Below are 16900 nucleotides of genomic sequence, written 5' to 3'. Positions count from 1 at the left end.
GTCTTTTCCTAACTTCTGTTCTAACCAGTTATTTTCTCTGTCAACCTGCTCTTCATTCTCTCCTTTAAAAGCCAAGGCATGATTTATTTTTAGAAAGAAAATAGAAGTATTCTCTTTGTTTATATATTAGATCTATTTAGATTTTCATTGAGAGAGGTGTGTTTGGGCACCGGGCCCTTAATTTGTGGTAGCCAGATTTATGGCAGAGAAAAATCTCAGCCAAGCTTCTAGGAACCAGTCAGACAGGTATGTGAAGGAAGAAACAGGAGGGCAGCCAAAGGACTGGAAAAGCAAAGACATGAGGTGTGGGGAGGTGAAAAGGTACGTTGCCAGGATGGATGACAGCTTTGGCTGAGGATGAATTGAAAAGATTCTGGCAGAGAGAAGTCATGGTAAAAACTAGGTAAAGCATTAGTCATTTAATTCAAACCTAGATTTTTGGCATGCCAAAGAAGTTTAAAGCTCTCTTTCGTAAGCTTAGAATGGATATAGTGAGCCTAAGCTGACTTCCTGGCACCAGTGAAAAAGTTCTATCTATAGACAATTTTTAGATTATATGACATTCAGGTCAAGGAACATTATTCATGTTTCTATGGGAGAATTATCACTGTGAAGTATTTAAAGAAGTGTTTAAACATATCCCAAGGAGAAGGAATCCAGATGCCAGAGGGTATGCACTCATCTTTCCAATAGCCTATGGGATTTCGTACCTGGAGGGTACATGGCCATTTCAGCCCCCATTAGAAGTGGAACAGAATCACTACTATTGCATATAATTTCATTCCGTCTCTAAAGATTTTTTTCCCCCCTGGGTCATGGACCCCTACATCTACTAAAAGTTATACATTTAGATGATGTTAGGGGATAAGGTAGTGATGATGTGTAATTTTGTTGAATTTCTGATATAAATCTAGTCTACAAATACTCTGTCACAAAGCATGCTGTATTGATTATGGGCCATTATTTTAATTTTCTATGTTAAAGGCTTGTATCCCTCACTTCACAGTAATTCTTTTCAAGTTCATTTCTCCCTCCAAGGCAGACCAGACTTCCAGGGTCATAAGTCTAACCAATTTTCCAAAGACAAATTCAGCTTAAAAAAGAAATTTATTAACAGCAAAGTGAAGTATTAGGAAAACCTCCACCCAGAAGGAAATCCTTGTCAAAGACTCTATCAGCTTGGGAAATACTGAAAACCTTATCTAAACCTAAATAGAGCAGAACAATTTGTGATTCCTAGAAAATCTTCAACTGACCTTTCTTTCTTTCTTTTTGTTTTTTTTTTTTATTTGTGCTAACCTTTCTCATTTTCATTTAATGATTATGCTGGAATTAGCCTTTTCTTTTTCAAACCAAATTGTCTTCTGAATAGAAGCCAAATAATTTCTTTACTCTGCATAACACTGCAAAGCCATTAGCCTAAATAGGTGAAAAGGAAATGCATTCTATCTGGTGTGTAGAAATGGAAGCCCTCCCCCTGCAAACTTTTCTGAATAAAGAAAGATCAGGACTTGAAGGAAATCAACTGTTTGGCAGCAAATAAAACAAATAGAAAGTAATATAATTTTGCACATCAACTGAACATTGAATAAGCATTCTTCAAGCTTCTCTTCTAAGCCCAGCAATGTGCAATGAATTGTGAAGGAAGAGAGGTGTTACTGTCATGTATTTACAAATAACCAAGTAAGTAAGCATGTGTGATCTCATTTTTATGCAAATGTGGATGGGAGGAAGTAGGGGGAAAAAATCAAACTTTACTTTAACCAATTGTGGATGTGAACCTCCATACACATCCCACCCCTATCCCACCACAATTCTGTATGCCACTTCTAGGTCTAGTTGGGAGAAAATGAAGATTAAGAAAATTCACAGATGCTAATATTTTTAAAGCAAAAAAAAACCTTTAAAATTATGCAAGCCCCTCAATTTTAAGTGGAAAAAATTGAAGGCTAAAAGATGAATATAGAAGAGGGGCATTTCATAATCCCTGGCAAATAGAAGATATCCAATAAATACTGATTAACTGAATTAATTTTCTAGGTGCTTGCCCTTCTCTGAACTGAAAAAAAATATGTGGAATTAAAAGATATAAGAATACCTCTCACACAGTGAGAAGACACTGTCTTAGGAACCAGGAAGATGGGTCTTACCAGACACTGAGTATGTCGGCATCTTGATCTTGGACTTCCAGCCTTCAGAACCTTGAGAAATAAACGTTTGTTGTTAAGCAGAAAAGAAAAAGAATTCCTCTCACTTCTCATCACTAATACCCATAGTGGTGTTCAGGACACACTACCCCCAAAATATAGCATCTTGGCATATTGAGTATCTTAAGCTGAAGGAATTTGAGAAAATGACAGAAGCAGGAAAGTCAGTCTGATCTCCTTCTTTCCTCTCTCTTCTTCCTTAAAACAGATCATAAAACCCTCATGTGAGAGGTGCCCTGGGAGGGAAGGAGAATCCTTATCTCTGAAGACAAAAGGACACAAAGAAAAATCCTCACAGACAGGCCTTGCTAAATTTCGCCCAGTCGCTACAATCACCTCGTACTCTTTAACCTAGTTATCCCTCCATGCCTGTCACAGCTTCATCAAACCCGGCCTAAAAATATACCGGTCTGTTTCTTTGAGTCTTCATCTCTTTATGAAGTCTCCCGTTTCACATCAGAATTATACTAAATAAATCTTTTGAAATAAATTTCTAGGCCCAAGATGGAACTACTCCTGCCCTCTCCATAACCTTTTCTGGTAGCTATTGTTAATCCTTAATTTACAGTTTATCCTTAATTTGAAGCTAGGAAGTTCAGGTAAATTGCTCAAAGTTCATGGGAGTTGTAAGTAATTGAGTCAGAATTTAAATTCAGGTCTGTCTGACTCCAAAGCTCAACTACATCACGTCTTTCAGTGTGAAAAATAGAATAGTGCAAAAGATCTATTTAAAATGCTTAGCACACACATAAACATTTGAATAAAGATGTTTGGCATTTGCCATCATAAATACCCTTAATGGAAGGCCCACCTGCCTTTGGTAACAAGGGAAATAACTGGCGATCAGTCTACATAGATACTGGGGAGATGTCGAAGCAAAAAATAAAGAAGAGAGACGTATATATCACTTTCCTAAATTCTCTGTTTTCTCCTTTATCGGCTTATAAACTATGATAAGCAGGTAATGGCCCCAAAAGATGTCCTCGTCCATGAAGCCTACGACTGTGTTATGGTATGACAAAGGGGAATTAAAGCTGCAGATGGTATAATGCTGTGTGAAAGGAAAATCAAAATGGGGTTGCTATTGCTAAGAGAGCTCTCTAAAATGGAACTGGGAGGTCATTAAAGAAGTGTGACTTATGCACATCTCCTCCTGGATGGAATTTGACCTTTTGACCTGATGAGGTCATCCAAAACACCTGCTAGAAACTCAAGATACTTATGGGACCCTCACCCTAAAACAACTCATGATTCCTAAAGGACAGTGATTTTCTGACTTGCATCAGAGCCAATCACAATTCTCACCAGGCAACTTTTAACAATCTCATGACTTTTTGTCTTTAAAAAACCCTGACTCTTTCTCTTCCTTGGAACATCCTTTCGGGACTACCAGAATAACCTGTGTCTCCTGAATTGCAATTCTTAAGATCCCAAATAAACTTTTATTTGCAGCCTCCTACATTATTTTATTGGTTGACAGTTGCTAATCACCTGACCTTAACATAGGAAGATTATCCAAGATTATCTGGATGAGCCCAATGTAATTATAAGAGCCCTTTAAAGTGTTAATGGAGAGGCAGAAGACAGGTTGAGAGATGTGATGGGAGAAGGACGCATCCTGCCATTGCTGGCTTTGAAGGTGAAAGGGGACCATATGCTGAGCAATGCAGGAAGCCTCTAGAAGCTGGAAACAAACGAACAAGGAAATGGATTCTTCACTAGCGCATCCGCAAAAGCCTCCTGATAGCACCTTGGTTTTCACCCAGTGAGATGCACGTCAGACTTCTGATCTACAGAACTGTAAGATAATAAATTTGTGTTGTTTTCAACCACTAAGCTTGTGGCACATTGTTACAGCAGCAATAGAAAGTGAACACAGAAGCTAACCGGTATTTCAAAAAACAGAAACTAATCTTACACCTTTTCTGCTGCCGAAAGTCCAGCCAGCTGCCAACTTCTTTACTCCTTTGTTTGCTAACAACTGGAGAAGTTATTGTATCACATGCTTGGGCTAATCAAGGAGAAAGTGCTCAGGAATCATTTTGAGTGGCAGCTTTTCAGTTCTGTGAAAACGCCATTCAAGTGTAATTTTCAAAAAGGTAGAATCATAACTCTCATACAAAAATAAAATGAACATGTGTCAAAGATTTCATGTAACTTGTTAATTAATGAAAGAACCGGTGAGGTACTAAAATCAGTTAAAAGTGCATTCGAGAAGCTGGATGTTTAGAGGCAATTTAATAAAGGTATGTTAGAGAAGATTGCTGAGTTGAATAGAAAATTGGTTAATGTCATATTCGACCATGAACCATAACCTTAATAAGGATATCTTTTCCACTACTGGACAGGAACTATTTGCAGGTTTGAGTTAACCTCTGCCTCTTCAGGGTTGTAAAATAACTCAGTCAATAGGAAATCAATGCAAGGCCCAAGCCCAGCACTAAACTGAAAGAACACCTAGGAACCTCTTCCCTCTATTTCTAATTTTCGAATCATCTTTCTGACAACTATAAATCCGAGTAAAGAAACTGTCAGAGTTGGCAAAGTCAGGGAGAACAGATCTCCCCATCCAAGCTCCCTGCCTGAGTTTTCCTTCCTGACTGCATTCTCGAGACATAGATGGCAGACCACCAACAATTGCAGCAAACCTGTTCTTCCCTCAGACTTCCTCAGCTTAGAAAATGGCAATCCCAGATGTCAAGACGAAGACGTGTTGGAATCATCCTTAACTCTTTTCTGTAGTTTATACCCTACATCTAAGTCCTCCATATATCAAGTATTCAACAAAAAATAGTTTGAGGACCTACTACAACACAGTCACTTTTTTCTCTCATGCATGTCCATCAGTCGACAAAACAGGCAAGAATTCTTACCTTCATGGAGCTTGCATTCTAGTGGGGGAGAAGAACAGTAAACAAATAAAATCTAAAATCTATGGAATGTTAATGATGGCAAGTGCAATAGAGGAAAATTTTTAAATGGAAAAGGGTTGGGGGAATTTGGGTATAGGGCTAGAATTTAAATACGGTTGTCAGGGAAGACCTCACAGAGAAGACGGTACTTAAGAAGAGAGATGAAGGGAAGAGAGGCAGCCATGTGTATATTTGCTCCAGGAAGAGGGATCATGTGCCAGTGCGTTAGAGGAACCATGCGGTTCAGGGAACGATACTCCAAAATACGACATCTTGGCATATTGAATATTTTAAGCTGAAGGCGGAAACGAGAAGGTCAGCAGAAAACAAGAAGGAAACAGCAGAAACAAGAAGGTCAGAGTGAACTTCTCCCTGCCCTTCTCCCTTGAAACAGGTTATAAACCCTCATTTGAGAAGCGCTCTCCCTATACTGTACCTGGAGGAAAGGAACATCCTTACCTCTGAAGCCAGGGATGCCAAGAAGGGGCCGAACAAACAGGTCTTCCTGAGTTCCTCCCAGTTTTCGACATTTCCCTCATACCCTTTGACCTGTCGGATTTCTCCTAGACTGTCCACTCTTCATCAAACCTAGCATAAAAGTGTGTGGGTTTTGGCTTCCCTGGTGGCTCAGTGGTTGAGAGTGCGCCTGCCGACGCAGGGGACGCGGGTTCGAGCCCCGGTCCGGGAAGATCCCACATGCCGTGCAGTGGCTGGGCCCGTGAGCCATGGCCGCTGAGCCTGCGCGTCCGGAGCCTGTGCTCCGCAGCGCGAGAGGCCACAACAGTGAGAGGCCCGCGTACCGCAAAAAAAAAAAAAAAAATGTGGGGCTAACCATTTCTACAGGTTTTCATTTCCGTATGAAGGCTCCCTAGTCACATCAAAATTATATTAAATAAACGTGTATGCTTTTCTTCTGTTAATCTGTCAGTTTAAATTTCAGACCCAGCCAGGAATCTCAAAAGGATCAAGGAAACTTTTCCCTCCCCTACAGGAAGAGCAAGCGCAGTGTGTCTGGACCAGAGTGAGACAGGAAGAGAGGAGAGGGAGATGAGGTCAGAGGTGTAAAGTGTGGGAGTGCCAGGGGAGGACTGGAGGAGGGAGGGAGGAAGCAAATCATGATTGTAAAACCTGACATCAGCTTTTACTCCGGCTGAGAAATGTTGGGAGGATTTGAGTAGAGGAGTAATATGATCTGATTTACATTTTTTAACAGGATCGCTCTGGCTGCCGTGATAAGAACAGGCATGAGAGACAGGGATGGCGACCAGTCAGGAAGCATCTGCAGTAGAGTGGAGTGATAACAGTGAAAGAGGTGAGAAGTGGTCAGGTACTGGATATATTTTGAAGCTAGGGCCAATAGGATTTACTGACGTAATGGATGTGGGAGGTGAGAAAAAGAAAGAAAACAAAGGTACCTCCAAGGATTGCTGCCTAAGAATAGACCTTAGAGGTTATTCTATAAGAGGCTGCATAGAGCTGCCATATTCTTCTTTAACAATTGCGTAGTATTCCCTTGTGTAACTATGTTGAATGGGCATCTTTGTTATATAATATAGATACATTGGTAAACATTTTTGTTATTTGTAATATTTTACAGCCACAATATTCTTAAACATGTATCAATACACATAGATGCAAGCATAACTGTAAAATGAATTCCTTAAAGTGTAATTGTTAGGTCAAAATATGTGCATGTTTTATATTTCAGTAACTATTGCAAAATTGCTGTCCATAGAGGTTGTACTCTTATATTTTGTTAAGTGGGTAAATTAATGCTGGAAGCCAGAATTAGAGATAATCCTGGGTCTCCTTATAGAGATGAGTCAGGGCAAGGATGGCATGTGGAAATGTCATCTCATTCATGGTATAGTAGAAAAACGATTTAAAAACCTCAGTTTTAGATGACTTCTTATCTAAGCCTTGTAATTTTATAGTTGTCTTTTTCTATCTTTTTAACTTTTTTCTCTTTCTCTCTGCCTTTCTAACCCTCCATGCGCACTCCCACCAATCCACTTACCTCCACACACACACAGAAAACATGTCTCCTGTAGACACTTGTTAACTAAAGTTAAGCTATACCTCCCACAAAAGGATGATGTGTTATCAATAGAATACACACTTTTCTTTTTCTTTTTAGAGTACATACTTTTGGTAGTTTTTTTTTTTTTTTTTCTTTTTTGGCCACATCACACGGCTTATGAGATCTTAGCTCCCCGACCAGGGATCAAACCTGGGCCCCTGGCCGTGGAAGCACGGAGTCCTAACCACTGGACCGCTGGGGAATTCCTTGATAGTTTTTTTTTTCCCCCAATATTTATTTGTTTATTTGGCTGCTCCCGATCTCCGTTGTGGCATGTGGCATCTAGTTCCCTGACCAGGGATCGAAGCTGGGCCCCCTGCATTAGGAGCGCGGAGTCTTAGCCACTGGACCGCCAGAGAAGTCCCTCCTTGATAGTTTTGTTTATAGTAATAAATTTATGCTGAGCCTTTTGTTTTTCTTGAACCAACATGATACATTTACAAGATACTGGTTAGGGTTAGAAGTATATTATTTGACCATGAGTGAGTTTTCTGCCCATAAACCTGCACATAAATCAAAACTGCTAAATGAAAAGGCAAGCCCACATGGATTCTGGCATCAACAGTATTAGCGGGAAATTTGAGAGTATTGCTTCCAGGAGCTATCTAGGTATGCTCAGCTTTAGTAATCCTAAATACTACATAAAAATAAATACTTTACAACAGATTCAACCATTTGCCCAATAAGTTCAAAGTTGACATATAGATGAAGAGAAGTTTAGATTTTTGAAGCCACTAACTGTAATATCACATGAATGGTCAGTATGTCTCATCTTTGTACCGAGAACAGTATGTAACGATGACCCAAGTAGAGAAAGCAACAACATTGATCCTAGGCAGGGTATGGCTTCTGTAGCCTAATGGCTTGGTGGTCCTGCTAAAGGTGATTATTTTACTGTCTGAGTGTCATATAGGTAGTCTGATTTCTTAATTTTGAATATGTAGGGGAGAAAAAACTTCTCTCTACCCTCTTAAGTTCTGTAACTGGAACCTGTAAATTAGGCTGACAAAGACAGATTAACAGGAGAAAATGTTTATTTCATATGCACATGACAGGAAGGGCTCACAGAAAAGAAGTGAAAAATCCCAAAAAGCAGTTAGGTCTGGTAGCTTATATACCATTTTAACAAAGGACAATAGATTTGTAGAGAAATAAGACAAAGAAAAAAAGATTTGGGCTTCTAGGGGCGGTAAATTGTAAGAAGGTATATATATTGAGGAAACCAATGGAAAATAAGGGTTACTTTATTTATTTATTGGTTTGGCCCTGCCGCCAATAAATTTGCGAGATCTTAGTTCTCCAACCAGGGATTGAACCCGGTCCCTCTGCAGTGAAAGTGCAGAGTCCTAACTACTGGACCACCAGGGAATTCCCAATAAGGGTTACTTTAGTAAGATTTGTTTGTGTAGACCCATCTTGATGCCATCTTTCTCTTATTGTCTCTAGTGATTGAGAGTTTTTCTGTTCTTCCTGGTATGGGAGAGGAAGTGGGATGCCTTCACAAAGGGACATTTATGCCCTGATTTTAGATATAAGGAGAGTGTGGAGAGCTTTTCTTACATCTGTGGTTTCTCAATTGCCTTCAGCTGAAAACAATCCTTATATCAAAGTGGCATATTTCGTAGTGACATATTCTTTTTTTTTTTTTGGCCGTGCCATGCGGCTTGCGGGATCTTAGTTCCCTGACCAGGGATTGAACCTGGACCACAACGGTGAAAACACTGAGTCCTAACCACTGAACCACCAGGGAATTCCCTGTAGTGGCATATGTTAATAACTTTCAGATGCATCCCTTATAAAACCTGAATCCATATACCTGAATCTATAATTCTTTGCACAAATATAACACCCTTTAGAGAATTAGTAAATATTTCCTGTGATTTAATTATTTTACTCTGTTCAAGGTATTTTGCTAGGCATTATGGATGTACTAAGATGAGCAAGAATATTCATTCATTTCAAGCAAATTAATAATTAGGAAACAAAGTCAGGTATATATATTAAGTCTGTGGTTAAGGGCATGAATTGGGAGATTGGAATTGACATGTATACACTACTATGTATAAAATAGATAACTAATGAGAACCTACTGTATAGCACAGGGAACTCTACTCAGTGCTCTGTGGTGACCTAAATGAGAAGGAAATCCAAAAAAGAGGGGATATATGTATATGTATAGCTGATTCACTTTGCTGTACAGTAGAAACCAACACAACATTGTAAAGCAACTATATTCCAATAAAAACTTAAAAAAAAAAAAAGAGCATGAACTTTGAGACCTGGGTTTGGATCCTGACTCTGCTGCTTACTAATTCTGCCATTTACATGGTCCTGGGCCTGTAATACAACCTCTGTAAGTCTCATTTTCCTTATCTGTAAAATGAGGGATCTACCTACCTGTCAGGAATGTTGTGAAAATTAAGTGAGTAATACATAGAATGCATTTAGCCCATTGATTGTCCTTGGTAAGTATTAAAAAATATTGACTGTTATTATTTTTATTATTAATTATCAACTGGAGTGTAAGGCAGATTGTGATTAGGACTGTGTAAAAAGATTATACATACTCAAAGATACAAAGGTCGCATCTGGTCTCCAAAGGAGTTGCCCTTCCTACAAAAAAGAGAAAAATAATATTTGGAGTAGTGTTTGGTCAGAATATGAAGGAATCAGAGGGAACATCTTTAAGAATCTTCTCTCTTGATCAAACTGGCCAAATGACAACCTCAACAGTCATTTATATTAACCAACTATGCCAGATGATTTTTACTTTTTATACCTTTAATCTTCACATTGATCCTGAGAGATCATCATTACAGGGTTATAAAAAAAATTAATCATCAGAAACCACAAATGAATAGAGTTGGGAGACCAGAGGGGGAGATCTCACACCCCACAGCCATAGCAGAGCCCAATAGGAAGAAGAAAGACTCCTCTTTGTTCCTGGCAAGGACTTGGCCGATGAAAACCCATGGACTCTGTTTACTATAGCCCTCCCAACTTTCTTTTCCTCTCTATAAAGGTGTTCTCCTTCCTTTGCTGTGCAGGGACTTGCACTTGACTCGCCATGGTTGCAGACCCCGAATTGCAGTTCTGGGCTGATCCAGAATATATCCATCTTTGGTGGAGAAATATCTGAGAGTCTATTTGTTTCAGGTCAACAGTGTCTTGTCTAGATCTGGGGGTTATTAATGAGCCTGCACTCAAACTCTGTCCCTGGTCTGGCTTCCTGGAAGTCCTTAGAGAGAGCCAGATCCAGAAAAACCACTGCAAATAAGTAGCACATTATCCATTTTTCTGGTCTCCTTCTCCCTCAGCAAGCACGGCCCAAATCATGTCAGTGGTTTCTTGGATTATAAACCTCTAAGGTTGCTTGTGTCAAAAGGTGAACTGTAGGGTGAACTCATGAAATCTCCCCTAATTTCTACTCTTTAACTGTAAATGAGTATAATATCTCCTTTGTGTCCCCATGATATTTTAAGTATAAAATAAAATAATCAGTTGGAAAAGGCTGTAAAACAAAAGCTACAAGTGCTAGGAGAGGAAACTGAAATTTATTGGAAGCTTCATTTGAAAGTTAACCCAGTTCTCTAGAAGTAGGACACTTTTCAGGAGAAAATAATCAATATGTATGTGACCCAAATCATGTTTTCAACACCGTACTGGGCAATGTAAGAGATACAGAAGAACTATAAAACATTGTCCCTATTCTCAAAAAGCTTGTAGTATGGTAGGGTAGAAGAAAATTACTCATGTACATTGCAGCAGCCAACCAACACGTACAAATTTTTCTTTACTGAATGTAACTGAAACCGTATGATACATTATCGCTGGGCAGTGAATGGAGGAAAAGAAGGAAACTAATATTGGGCTAAGTGATTTCACATGTGATGTCTTAGTGGCTCCTCTCAAGCATTCATTGAATTAATGACTGTTTTCTCCATTTTTATAGACGAGGTTACCAAAACTGATATGCTAAATGACTTGTTCGTGGTAACATAAACATTAGCGAGAAGAGGGACTAAGGCTCTCATGTCGAATTCTAAATCTCTTATGTTTTTACCATATTGAGGCAGCCTTAAAATTTGTCACAAATGTTCCAGATCATTCTCCTTTTAGGCAAATGATAGGATTGTACTTCCCCACCCCCTGGAAGTTAGGTATGGCCGTGTGACTTGCTCTGGTCAGTGAAATGTGGGTGGATATGATATGCATCCCTTCTGGGCAGAAGCCTCAAGAGCCAGTGCACACAACTAACCTTATTCTCTCCTTTCCTCTGCTACAGCATATAGCAATAATTCAATACAGCAGCTGTTCAGTCACCTTGGGTCCTAGAATAAAGACAGCATGGAGCGGAAGCCCTGTCCACCCTTCCATGGACATGTAGAATGAGGAATGAAGCTTTTACTTTAATCACTCATCTTTGAGGTTACTTTACAACTTAACCTAACCAATGCTGGCTCATTAGTTCTAGGAGTAAGGTGCTTTCTCATTAAATTCCTAAAGTATGTAACTGTGGCTTAAGGACAAGTCTGCACGTGATGAGGAAAATTGCTGGAGACTGAAAGTCTGGGAAAATATGATATTATTTTGTCTATAATAACATAAAGTCAGATAACGAGTTTGATGATATTATAGCTCCAGAAGAAGTTGGAAAATAGAATATCAGTAGTGTGTATTGGTTATTGCATTTGACAGCATTTGAATAGGTACTGCAAGAAATGGCCATAGCAAAGAACTGGCCATTTTTCAATCAGGAGTGAAAGGGGAAAGAGTGCAGAAAAATGGAGTCTTATGGGATTGGGAGAGACAGCTGTGTGGAAAAGTTTTTGAATAATGAAGGCCAATTAGACCTTATGGTAGTCCCATTAGTTGCCAAAACCTCAGGCCTACAGTACCCACAATTAAATTAAGAGGTAAGTCTTTTTTTTTTTTTTTTTTTTTTTTGGCCACACTGCGTGGCATACACGATCTTAGTTCCCTGACCAGGGATCAAACCTGTGCCCCCTGCATTGGTAGCATGGAGTCTTAACCACTGGACCACCAGAGAAGTCTCAAGAGGTCAGTCTTGAAAGAAAGAAATACAGATGTGGCTGCTGACAAGAATAAAAAGATAAGAGGCTGACTAAATTTTGAAACCATGACCCTGGATTAAGAAATCTGTGAGTAAATCTACTATACCCCAATAAAAAATTAAAAGTAAATTTAAAAAAAGAAAAATCTGTGAATATTTGAGACTGAATAATTACTCCTGGACTCAGACTTCTTCAGGTGATGTAAAACCTGCTCAGTGGTCCAATGCCCTCTTCAGATGAGGGCAAGGAGGAAATTAGCAAAGAAAGAGCTCCCAGAGGGTGGAACCATAGCCACAGAGAACATGAACTGCTGAGTCCTTCCCGGGGAACAGAATTGAGACCTAATTAAGGAAATTCCTTATCCCTAGGGTAAGAGACCCTCTGAACATTTGTCTGGAATTTCTCCAGAAAACCAATTTTTCTGGTTTAAAAAAAAAAAGGATCCTAGTTATCTTATCCTTTATTTGAAATCATCTCCACCTCCCACACACTGCAGAAGTCTAATTGTTGGGGAGACACATCAGCACATCAGATTTTCTGTGAGATTACAACCTGTTTGGTTTCCACAGCCCTCAGGTCTCCCGTGCTGCTCGTCTCTGATATCACAAAGAATTCCGTACTTTGAGTCTGTTTCCTCATTTTTCAGTTGAAGAGATCATACTAGGTGATTTCTAGAGACACTTTCCATTCTAAAAAGTTATGTCTATCTTCTGCCAATTGTGGGCAGTTTTTGAACTTTATCCAAGATTCAGAAAATAATCTTCATTGTATCTCCTAAAAACTAAAAACTAGTACAGAGCTGTCTCTCCCTAGGACCACTAACATGAGAGGCCTGTGCTGATGAGGGACCTCATCACAGGATAGAGTCTTATGTATTCAGGATGATGACTTTGAACTGGAAAATTCTTTGTGTACATTCCTATTCAAAGTGTTTAGAAAGGAGATCACAAGATGCATAGAACAAACGGCTGGACACAGAAAACAAGAAAATGGGGAAAAATAACCTCCGTTTCCAGAGAAGGCATAAGCTACTTCCTCTGTCTGGAACATCCCTCCCACTCGTCACCCCTTTAGCTATATCTTTCCTGCTTATCCTTCAGTTTGTAGCACAAGAATCACTTCTGGGAATCTTACTTTGGCCCCAAGATTAGGTTGAGCTCCCATAATTCCCATCTTTTGTTATATTTATTTCACTCATAACTATATGTTCAGTGTTTACTTCCCTCACTAGGCTCTAGGTGAAGGCCTCTCCAATCGCATTCATATTTCAGTGCTATGGAGTAAGTATTTCTCTCCCCTGCCACACAGTCCTGTAATGTGCTTTGTGATGGAAAAGAGGAAACCAAGAATGAGAGAAAATGTGCCCCACTGGTTTTGCCAAAACCATTGTCTGTTAGATAAATTGCTGAAGGGGGAAAAACTACTCGAATACATACTTCGAACGGTAATTCCATTCAGTCATATTTTGATTAAAATATTCACACTCTGGGGCTTCCCTGGTGGCGCAGTGGTTGAGAGTCCGCCTGCCAATGCACGGGACACGGGTTCGTGCCCCAGTCTGGGAAGATCCCACATGCCGCGGAGCAGCTAGGCCCGTGAGCCATGGCTGCTGAGCCTGCGCGTCCGAAGCCTGTGCTCCGCAACGGGAGAGGCCACAACAGTGAGAGGCCCGCGTACCGCAAAAAAAAAAAATTCACACTCTGAAAAAAGTACATCACATATAACTACAAAGTAAATGATATTGGATAGCTATTATGTAAGGAATATCTCATACCCAGTCTCTGGATTTCTGAAACACCTGTTAGAGGGTAAAAGATGACATTTCTTAAATTTGTACATGTATGGTTTGAATATGCACAGAATATTTCTGAAAAGATATCCAAGAAACTGAGAACCAGACTTCCCTGGCGGTCCGGTGGTTAAGACGCCACACTTCCACTGCAGGGGGCACAGGTTCGATCCCTGGTCAGGGAACTAAGATCCCGCATGCCATGCTCTGTGGCCAAAACAAACAAACAAAAAACAAAACAAAAATAAACACAAACCAAAAGAAAGAAACTGAGAACCATTTACACCCACAAAATCTGCTGTCCATAAAACTTGACTTTACCATTCCACTATTTTCATTAACATGACTTCAGTATTCCAGGAACCTCTTGCCCAGAAAATAAAAGTTGCAAATAATCATATTGTTCATTTCAGAAACATCCAGAAAAACCATTTTAAACTGATCAGCTTTTCCATAGTCAATTATCAAATGATTGTTTATTCTTGAAGACTTTTTGAAACCCTCACCTTGCTGTGTCCACAATCCTAAAACAAGATCTTTACCCAATCTCAATCAAACACTACACTGATAGACCGCCCCCCCTCCCGCCTTAACCCAGACCCCAGAGCCTCATCAATCTCCTGACTTAGCCCTCCCCTCCCAGATGCTACTAAAATGCCTTCAAGGCAACATGCTCTCTTACCACAGTTTGAATTAACCCAGCTTTGCCTTATCAGTCGGTGTTTGGGCGATATTTTCAGGGAGCTGGCCTTAGACAAAACTAATAGCAGTTATTCCTGAGGAGGGAACTGAGAGAAGAGATGTGGAAGGTGTCTTTTTGTGCCCTTAAGTTTCTACATCAGCATGTCTTATCTCTTCCAAAGTAAATGATTTCTTTAAAAAAGAAAGAAACAAAACAGAAAATTTAAACACTTAGAAAATGCAGAAGACACCATTGTATACTCTCCTCTCTGACCAGAAGGTGACACTTCCTTGCCTAGGTCGGTGCAGGCTCCACCCTTACTCAGGGGTGGGCCAAGGGATGACAGAAGAGCCCAGGTACATGGCAGAGGCCCCAAATGGGACTGGAATTTTAGAAACCTGGAAAGAAGGTCCAGGATATCTACTCACAGTAATAGCTAATATTTATTGAATATTTTCTAAATGCCAAATAGTATTTTAAAAACAGTTTTCTTAAGGTAAAACTTGTGTATAATTAACTGCACACGTTTCAAGTGTGCAATCTGATGAATTTTGACAGATTTATGCAACCATGAACTATCAGCACAATCAAGATCTTGAACATATTCATCACCCCCAAAGCTTTTCCTCATGCTAATTTGTAATTCATTCCTCTAGATAAGTTTTCAAGTACTCTGAGGTATGTGCTATTACTCCCATTTTACAGAGGAGGAAACTGAGCTGTAGATAAATTACTTGCCGGGTGTCAGTCAGCTAACAAGCTGTTATTTAAACACAGGAAAGAGCTCTACTCACCACCAGTCCCTACCATCAGGAAGCTTGCACAAGCCTCTTAGATAGCCTTATCCACCAGAGGGCAGACAGCAGAAACAAGAAGAACTACAATCCTGCAGCCTGTGGAACAAAAACCACATTCACAGAAAGACAGACAAAATGAAAAGGCAGAGGACTATGTACCAGATGAAGGAACAAGATAAAACCCCAGAAAAACAACTAAATGAAGTGGAGATAGGCAAGCTTCCAGAAAAAGAATTCAGAGTAATGGCAGTAAAGATGGTCCAGGACCTTGGAAAAAGAATGGAGGTAAAGATCAAGAAGATGCAAGAAATGTTTAACAAAGACCTAGAAGAATTAAAGAACAAACACCTAGAAGAATTAAAGAACAAACAAACAGAGATGAACAATATAATAACTGAAATGAAAAATACATTAGAAGGAATCAATAGCAGAATAATTGGGGCAGAAGAAGGGATAAGTGACCTGGAAGACAGAACGGTGGAATTCATTGCCACAGAACAGAATAAAGAAAAAGAATGAAAAGAAATGAAGACAGCCAAAGAGACCTCTGGGACAACATTAAATGCACCAACATTCACATTATAGGAGTCCCAGAAGGAGAATAGAGACAGAAAGGACCTGAGAAAATATTTGAAGAGATTATAGTCAAAAACTTCCCTAACATGGGAAAGGAAATAGCCACCCAACTCCAGGAAGTGCAGAGAGTCCCAGGCAGGATAAGCCCAAGGAGAAACATGCTAAGACACATAGTAATCAAGCTGACAAAAATTAAAGGCAAAGAAAAATTATTAAAAGCAACAAGGGAAAAACAACAAATAACATACAAGGGAACTCCCATAAGGTTAAGCTGATTTCTCAGCAGAAACTCTACAAGCCAGAAGGGAGTGGCATGATATATTTAAAGTGATGAAAGGGAAGAACCTACAACCAAGATTACTCTACCTAGCAGGGATCTCATTCAGAGTCAATGGAGAAATCAAAAGCTTTACAGACAAGCAAAAGCTAAGAGAATTCAGCACCACCAAACCAGCTCTACAACAAATGCTAAAGGAATTTCTCTAAGTAGGAAACACAAGAGAAGAAAGGGACCGACAAAAACAAGCTGAAAACAATTAAGAAAATGGTAAAAGGAACATACATATCAATAATTACCTTAAATGTGAATGGATTAAATGCTCCAACCAAAAGACACAGGCTCACTGAATGGATATGAAAACAACACCCATATATATGCTGTCTACAAAAGACCCACTTCAGACCTAGGGACACATACAGACTGAAAGTGAGGGGATGGAAAAAGGTTTTCCATGTAAGTGTAAATCAAAAGAAAGCTGGAGTAGCAATACTCATCTCAGATA

The sequence above is a fragment of the Grampus griseus genome (genome assembly GCF_964374135.1).
Source record: "Grampus griseus genome assembly, chromosome: 11".
Lineage (NCBI taxonomy): Eukaryota > Metazoa > Chordata > Mammalia > Artiodactyla > Delphinidae > Grampus > Grampus griseus.
This window is presented reverse-complemented; position numbering follows the sequence as displayed.